This window comes from Pteropus alecto, unplaced genomic scaffold, assembly GCF_000325575.1.
Source record: "Pteropus alecto unplaced genomic scaffold, ASM32557v1 scaffold146, whole genome shotgun sequence".
Classification (NCBI taxonomy): Eukaryota; Metazoa; Chordata; class Mammalia; order Chiroptera; family Pteropodidae; genus Pteropus; species Pteropus alecto.
This window is the reverse complement of record NW_006442107.1, coordinates 21,720,517-21,726,463: the sequence shown is the minus strand read 5'-3', so window position 1 is coordinate 21,726,463 and position 5,947 is coordinate 21,720,517. Positions and strand designations below refer to the sequence as shown.

The window sequence follows — 5,947 nt, the reverse complement described above, 5'->3', positions numbered from 1 at the left end:
ATGCATTTATGACCAAGTGGCTTTTATGCCAGGAATGCAAGGTTGGCTTATGATTTGAAAATCAGTCAATATTACTCAACATATTAGCAGATTAAAATTAAAAATAATATTATCATCTCTATAGATGCTGAAAAAGCATTTTAAAAAAATTGAACACTGGTTTATGATAAAAAAAAAATCTACGAACTAAAAATAGAAAGGAACTGCTTTAACCTGATAGCCTCTATTAAAAAAAAAAAAAAAAACTACAGCAAACATCATACTTAATGGTAAAAAACCCCTAAACATTTCCCCTTAAGACTGGGAACAAAGCTCAGCATTGTCCTGGCCTTAACTTCTACAATAAGGCAAGTAACAGAAATAAAATGCATACATAATGGAAAGAAAGAAGTAATACTCTTTACTAATCGAAAACATCATCTTCTATGCAGAAAATTCTAAGAAAACTACTACAAAGCTACGAGAATAAGTAGTTTACCAGGGTTTCTGGACACAAGGTCAATTTACAAAAATATATAAAAAACACTTACAACTCAATAATAAGAAAATCTAAAAGAAAAATAAGCAAAAGACTTGAATAGCAGTTTGACAAAACTGTTATTATGTTAATAATTTGTGTAAGGGATTTATTACATGTTGGTAAACAAGCACATGAAAGATGCCTAATATTATTAAATAGTCAAGACAATGTAAATTTAAACCATAAAAAGATATCACCACACACATTCCTACTAGAATAGTGAAAACTGAAGACTGACACCATCAAGTGTTGATTAGGGTTTAGACAAACTAGAACTCTCATACAATGCTTGTGATAATGCGAAATGGTACAGTTAGTTTGAAAAATCATTGAACAATTTCTTACAAAGTTAAATATGCACTTAACATTTGAACCAGCAATTCTACTCTTTAGTATTTATTTACCTAAGTGAAACAAAAATGTGTCCACACAAAGATATGTACGTAAATGTTCATGGTAACTTTATTCATAAGAACAAAAAACTGGAAATAACTCATATGTCTATTAACTGGTGAATAGATAAACTAATCATGTTAGATTTACATAAAGAAATATTTCTCATCAATAAAATAGAGTAAACTTAATTGTGTTGTGGTCACACAACTGAATAAATTTGCCAAATTATTGAATAGTATACTTAAAATTGGTGATTTTTAAAAATTATAGTTGACATACAATATTAGTTTCAGGTGTACAACATAGTTCTTCAATATTTATATATCTTATAATGTGATTACCGTGTTAAGTTTAGTAACCATCTGTCACCATATGAAGTTATTACAATATTATTTATTATATTCCTTGTGAAAACTGGTGATTTTTAGTACACAACTTATATCTCAATAAAGCTAATGTATACAGATGTAGATATAAATATATTTAGAATTGAGGAGTGAATTTAAAGCTAAAGTTCTAGATTATAAATCCAAAACTGGGCAATATTTAAAACCATGAGTTTTGCAGGAATCCTGAAAGGAAAGCAAAGGCTATAATAGCATCACTTTTCACAAATAAAGAAACAGGCTCACATATTTTATGTGATTTGTCCACAGTTACACAGCTTGTCCACAGTTACACAGCTATTTTAAAAGGCCATAACAAGGATCTCATTATTCCATGGTGATATATGGGTATGTAAGTATAAACTACACATGCAATAGACTTGTAAAAACATTGCTGAGTTTCATCTATTAAAAGTCAAATAACCATTTACTTATCTTTATGACCCACTCAACTCTTTTAATTTTTTTATTTTTATTTTTTTTTATTATTACTTTCTTAGGCAAGGAAACTCTTGGTTGACCTCACAGATTGCAAGGGGCTTGTCAGCTTATAATCTCTTTTTTTTTTTTAATTTTTACACCTATAGCACCTGGTCTTCGTAGGTGGTCTCCCATCTAAGTACTAACCAGGCCTGACCCTGCTTAGCTTCTGAGATCAGATGGGATCGGGCTTGTTCAAGGCAACATGGCTGTAGATCCAACTCTTTTTAAAAAGCCATAGGTAGGAAGTGCTGACCAAGGATCCTTTCTATATCTCTCACCTACATAGAAATAGACATGTAAGGAAGCAAAACCCATACCCATACAATCTTCCAAAGTAATTAGACAGCTTTGAGTATTGATTTGGGATGAAGAAAAGGGAATAATGAAAGATAATCCAGAGGTACATGAAAGATTGAGGGTGGGCCACATGACCAAGAGAACCCAGAATCTCTCAGATCCTTGATTTTCTATTATATTGTCATTTGATAGTTAAATTCACAATGTCAAAGGCTTTTTAATTATTAACATTGGGGTAAATTTGCATCTACAGGTATTAATAAATCCTTTATACGGATTATCGAAAAATTAACACAGATTAAAAAATAAACATTAACTTCCTATAACCAAAACAATTATCAGAGCTCAGGGGAAAAAAAAAAAAACCTACATAAAAGCATTATTTTTACAGACAAAAAAAGCATGTCTGCTGTTACAGATTTACCAAGTAGCATTCAGCATGGATTAAAATGCGGGCAAAATGAACACACACTAAGAATGTGACAAATTTTTATGCAAGTATAATTTTATTCCAAATAGGCAATTCTTTTTTAAAATGAAATGACTAAAAATCTAGCAAAGGAGCTAGTAATGACTATACTGCTACTCATATTTCTTTTAAGAAATTAAATTAAACTATTTTTCATTCTGATGGGCAAAAAAAAGTAAAATGCCCTGAAAACTATAGTATTTTGGGCTTTTAAAACAGTAAGCAAGGTCCTTCTCATTTTCCACAAATATTCACTTCCCAAGTACAGCTTTGTCATCATGGAATATATGAGTATTTTTATAGCTGTTAAAAAACCATGAATTCTAGGGCTTATGACAGAGACTAAACTGCTTTAATGCTGGTGGCATGAACAGTAACTCAAGATAGTATATGTCACACTGCACAAAATAGATCATAATATCTTCAAATTGGATATTAGAATGAAAACCTTTGTATGTGTAAATTTTAATGAAAATGGTAAGGCTTCAGAACAAAGCATAGTGGTGGCTAAGAATAATCAACTTGGAAACAATCTTATGATTTGAAGAGCAGATAATCACAGTGCAAGTGAACTGTCAAATCTCCACTATACTTGGAGTAGGAATGGGCAGGGGAGAAGGAGCATGGACTGAGAAATGGTGTTCACATAACAGGCTTTGCAGATGTTCACCTGTAGTGCTTTGCTATTTCTGTTGCTCCAGAAGAAATTCTGGCAATTGCCATGTGTAGGGTATAGAGACATAATTATGAAATCCTAATTAAAATGTATAAGTAATTCTCTTTTAGAAAAAAAATTAAATTATAAACCAGAATAGGGGCAGTAGGAGGAGGAGCAAAATGGGGGAGGAGGGAAGAGATAGCAGGGGAAGAATTTTCCAGATTTCCCACTTCATGCCGTGGCTGTCTTGCTCCATTACTTCCTATGATGAGCTAGTGCGTTAAGCGCCGTTGTTTTCTGCAGCAGGTCAATGTTCTCTGTAAAGAGAAGCAACAGGAAGAAGGCAATGGTTTTATGCTGTGAAGGAAAAATACAGACACCAGTTAAAAGGAAAGACTGAGAATAATATTCCTGAGGATCACTTCCCTCCTGTAGCTTTTTTGTAGTTGCCAAACATTATTTCAAGGACAAATAGTTGTCCTTTCATGGCATGCAACTAAAGGAGCATGGTATTCAGGGTGGAAAGATGGAGAGATTTCATTTCTTTTACTTTTGTAGATATAAAGACTGTATTTGGCTCTGTAAACAATTACTTATTGCTTATCATTTTTATGTGGAACACAAGCCATTTATAATACTTATACGGACTTAGAGACAAAGCTACTAAAGAAAATACGGTGAGTTGGAATGGTTGCTGGAGTGGGCATATGAGAAAGCAAAATGGAAGTTCAATCTCAGGGAAGATTTAATACACCAAAAAAATAAACTCAGGTAGTGAACAGAAAGAAGAGGAAAACAATGACGTTAAAAAGAGGAAAGAGTTGTTGTAGGTATTGCTCTAAGGGGAGTTCACCAAGGTAGAGTCTGAAAGACCTAAATATCACTACAGGCTTCAACTTGGGGATAAATAGGTAAGATAGTGATAGCATTTGTCTTCATATTACAGTATTCCTCAAAGAGTCTCAAAGCATTTCACACATATATTATTGGAAAACAAGAAGTTCCTGACCACAGGAACAGCTAAACACTTGAACAAGTCACCAAGGGAGCTTGAAGCATCTGCTTTGGAGGTCTTTAAAATGGAATGACTTCTTTTCTTATTCATTAGGAATTGTTATAGACCATTGGTTTTTAAGCTTTAGCTTGCATCAGAATCACTTGGAGGCATTTCTAAAACACAGATTTCTAAGTCTACCCCTAGAGTTTCTTGTTTCAGTAGGTCTGGGCAGTGGGATGGACTGGAGAATTTGCATTTATAACAAGTTCTGAGTGATGGTGTTGGTGTGGATCCAGGGACCACACTGGGTTAGGCATAGGCCTGCCTAATAGTGGTAATAACCATCATCTACTGAGCTCTGACTATGTGCAGGCATGTGCACTCTATTAGGTGAATACCACTTTCCTTTCTATTGTACTAAGTGTGAAGCTACAGATGAGAGATAATAAACTACGACTCAAATCACTCAGCAAGTAAGTGGCAGTGCTGAGATTCAAACATGAGCTGCCCTGATCAGGTCCTTCACTCTAAGCCACTATGTTATGCTGTCTAGTGGTAGGACAGGAATAACTTCTAAAAAACTGTGTACACTTACAAATTTTAGACTGTAAAACACACAAGATGCAGGAGAAAAGTACAAGACTTAAAGGAAGCACATGACTTAAAGGAAAAAAAGCACAAGACTTAAAGGAAGCACATGGTTTTCTGAGGTATCATAATTTTCAGATCTCACTTTGATATGTAAGGCCACATCTCTACTCTAGGTATTAGTTATGAACTGTACTATTGTAACCCAAATATTAGCTGTCTCTTTGTTTTCCCTTCCAAGCTTCTCCCCGCACTTGGCACCATCAAAAATAAAATCCCACTAATACAAAATCATGTTAGAGTAGTGTAGATTTCATAAGGATTGGAGGGAAGTGCTCACTATGCCTCTGACCTTCCCTACTGAACACTCAAAACCATTTGCTTTCCCCTCCTAAATTCTTCTCTTTCTCTCACCAATATGCAAATTTTCACTTTTTAATATTATCTTTCCTGAAAACTGGGCACCACCCAGTTACCTTCAGATCCTGGAAGTTGCATTTACCCTATACTAGGTTTATGAAAGCATCTTCTCCTCCCTAATGATCTCTCTATAAAGAAATTTTCATATCAGCTGTTTGCAATAAAATGTTTCTCATATCATTATATGGAGAACTTTAAAAATTTCTAGTAATTTCAAATTGGGGGGAGGGGGTTACACATTCTAAATGTACTAGCCATATGTGGCTACTGGATACTTGAAAAGGGTTCAAATTAAAATGGACCGGGATTGTAAAATACAGATTCGAAGACTTCAGATGAGAAGAATGTAAAAGATTTCAATTTTTAACATTGATTATATATTGAAATAACATTTTGGATATATCGGATTAAATGTGATATTTTTAAAATAAATTTCGCTTCTTTCTTTTTACTTTCATTATTGTGACTACTAGTAAATTTAAAATTACATAAGTGGCTAGCATTCTATTTCCACTGAATAGCACTGTTGTAAACCTTAAAAAGAACTAAGCCAACCTAAGACCAGAGGACATGTAAGGCTGGCTTTTTGTGAAAGTTAATGCACTTAAAAAGTCATTTTTTATCTGCAAAGGAACCAGAGAAGATCTACTATATACTTATCTCTACCTAGTAAATGTCAAAAATTCTGGTTTTAAAGAGCTTCAGCTATTGCCGACCAGAAGCACTTGACACT

At 33.7% G+C, this 5,947-nt stretch overlaps 1 pseudogene; it reads right to left on the bottom strand.

Moving 5' to 3' along the window:
* Positions 1-1,880: 1,880 nt before the first annotated feature.
* On the bottom strand, positions 1,881-1,999 carry LOC112469295 (annotated as a pseudogene).
* Positions 2,000-5,947: the final 3,948 nt, after the last annotated feature.